Below are 3296 nucleotides of genomic sequence, written 5' to 3'. Positions count from 1 at the left end.
GTGTGTGTGTGTGGTGTTGTGTGTGGTGCGTGCGTGCGTTGCGTGCGTGCGTGCGTTGCGTGCGTGCGTGCGTGCGTGCGTGGTGCTTTTGCCGTGGTTGCGTGGTGCGTGCGTGCGTGCGTGCGTGCGTGGCGCGCGTGCGTGCGTGTGTGTATCTAAAAGGGCCAGGCACCCTGCCTGCGTCTCCCTGGTATCTCCGTGCCTTGCTCCAGCTCCAGTTCTCAATCTAATTGCATGTTCTCTGCTTCTGGAATGTTGTCTCTGGAATTCTGCAGTAGTCGCGCCACTATGCTTTACCCAACTAACACTCTGCCTGGATACCATCCCATAGATACCATACAAAGCATTACACTATCTTTCTGATTTGGTCCTGCTGTACATACCTACACGTACGCTACAGTCACAAGACGCAGSCCTCCTTACTGTCCCTAGAATTTCTAAGCAAACAGCTGGAGGCAGAACTTTCTCCTATAGAGCTCCATTTTTATGGAATGGTCTGCCTATCCATGTGAACGARGCAGACTCGGTCTCGACCTTTAAGTCTTTATTGAAGACTCATCTCTTCAGTAGATCCTGTGATTGAGTGTAGTCTGGCCCAGGAGTGTGAAGGTGAACAGAAAGGCACTGGAGCAACGAACCGCCCTTGCTGTCTCTGCCTGGCCGGTTCCCCTCTCTCCACTGGGATTCTCTGCCTCAAACCCTATTACAGGGGCTGAGTCACTGGCTTACTAGTGCTCTTCCATGCCGTCCCCAGGAGGGGTGCGTCACTTGAGTGGGTTGAGTCACTGACATGATCTTCCTGTCCGGGTTGGCGCACCCCTTGGGTTCGTGCCGTGGGGGAGATCTTTCTGGGCTATACTCGGCCTTGTCTCAGGATGGTAAGTTGGTAGTTGAAGAGATCCCTCAAGTGGTGTGGGAGCTGTGCCTTGGCAAAGTGGGTGGGGTTGTATCCTGCCTGTTTGGCCCTGTCCGGGGGTATCGTCGGACGGGGCCACAGTGTCTCCCGACCCCTCTCGTCTCAGCCTCCAGTATTTATGTTGGAATAGTTTGTGTCGTGGGACAAGGGTCAGTCTGTTATATCTGGAGTATTTATCCTGTCGTATCCGGTGTCCTGTGTGAATTTAAGTATGCTCTCTCTAATTCTCTCTTTTTTCCCCTCTCTCTCTCGGACGACCTGAGCCCTAGGACCATGCCTCAGGACTACCTGGCCTGATGACTCCTTGCTGTCCCCAGTCCAACTAGTCATGCTGCTGCTCCAGTTTCAACTGTTCTGCCTGTGGCTATGGAACCCTGACCTGTTCACCGGACGTGCTACCTTGTCCCAGACCTGCTGCTTTCAACTCTCTAGAGACAGCAGGAGCGGTAGAGATATGAATGAATGATAGCCAACTGACATTTACTGACCTGTTGCACCCTCTACAACCACTGTGATTATTATTATTTGACCCTGCTGGTCATCTATGAACATTTGAACATCTTGGCCATGTTCTGTTATAATCTCCACCCGGCACAGCCAGAAGAGGACTGGCCACCCCTAATAGCCTGGTTCCTCTCTAGGTTTCTTCCTAGGTTTTGGCCTTTCTAGGGAGTTTTTCCTAGCCACCGTGCTTCTACACCTGCATTGCTTGCTGTTTTGGGGTTTTAAGCTGGGTTTCTGTACAGCACTTTGTGACATCAGTTGATGTAAGATGGGCTTTATAAATACATTTGATTGATTGATTGATCCCATGGATACCATCTTATAGATACCATCCCATGGATACCATCCCATGGGCATGTCTGGAGTCACGGTTACCACAATCCGCAGTCCAGCCATATCTGCTGTTTCTTCTGACCCTGATCAATGGCTGTTATGGTCAACCCCAAGKTGAGAGATTACTCTGATACATCTCCTTTTATTAGGCTTTGATCCAAGTGTGGGCTGCAAGTGTTCAAGTGCCTTAAACACGCTGTTCTAATCTATATGAAATGTCCAAAACTGCCAAAGTTGCGCTCCTTCGTTGCTTTCTCAGAAACTGATTTGAACAGAAAGTCAGACACCCAGTTGCTGACAACTGAATCATCCCACATGTTCTATTACTGTTCAACACAGCTCCACCATATTTCTATAGACACATGACAAATCAGCCGCGTACTCCGTTACATCTGTAGTTCCAGTACAAACAAGTACACTACAATCTACCTGTCTGTCTTTACAGACAGATCTGTGTTTTTACATGGTCCACATTGAGTATTTGCACAGATGATTATCCAACACTTTAAATAATCAGATMTATCATATCAGACTGCTATGGCTCATGACTGTTTACAACTAGCTTGGTGGGTCACATTCCAAATGACAATTCCCTCCCTTTACTGTACACAATCTGCTTGGTGGCTGGGTATAGTAGATATATAATTGCACAAGCCTAGAATGAGGGTTGAGTAGGCTTTGGCTGGAACTTGACTGTGAAGCTGACCTTTTTCCATTAATACCGTTTCATCAATAAGATGCAGTATAAAGAGGGAACTGATTCATCTGCAGCATCACCTGAGGAGGCAGATGCTGGCTAACCAAGGAGTGGTAAAGAACTCATGCTAGAAAAGTTGAATAAGCCTTCACACTTTAGTTTGKTATTGTGTGTTTGTAAGGACCMACGCTGGAGTAGAGAAGCAGGTACGGYGAYTCAACGTTTAATAAGGAACAAGACAYGAACAGCGTCAGCACACGGGTAATACAACCACATATGAACATTAATCCTGAAGCAGGGAACAGACAGATATAGGGGAGGTAATGACACAGGTGATTGAGTCCAGGTGAGTCCAATAATTGCTGATGCGCATGACTGGGGGAAGGCAGGCGTAATGATGGTGGCAGGTGTGTGTAATGATGGGGAGCCTGGCGCCGTTGAGAGCCAGGATGGGGGAGCAGCGGTGAAAGTACCCCCCCCGACACTTATGTACAAGGATATCTCACACAACTTGTTACACTTCTCCACTAAACATTGGTGTTGTAACGGATTTCCTCTTCGTCTGAGGAGGAGTAGCAAGGATCGGACCAATGTGCAGCGTGGTAAGTGTCCATAATGAGATATTTAATAAATCCACAGAACACTGAACAAAATAACAAAAGTACAAACAAAACACGAAACAGTCCCGTATGGTACTAACACAGGAAACTGGCTACCTAAATATGGCTCCCAACCAGAGACAACGACTGACACCTGCCTCTGATTGAGAACCATATAGGCCAAACACATAGAAATATAACAACAGAACAAACATAGAAAAACAACAAGAATGCCCACCCCAATCAG

This window comes from Salvelinus sp. IW2-2015, unplaced genomic scaffold, assembly GCF_002910315.2.
Source record: "Salvelinus sp. IW2-2015 unplaced genomic scaffold, ASM291031v2 Un_scaffold2836, whole genome shotgun sequence".
NCBI lineage: Eukaryota > Metazoa > Chordata > Actinopteri > Salmoniformes > Salmonidae > Salvelinus > Salvelinus sp. IW2-2015.
This window is presented reverse-complemented; position numbering follows the sequence as displayed.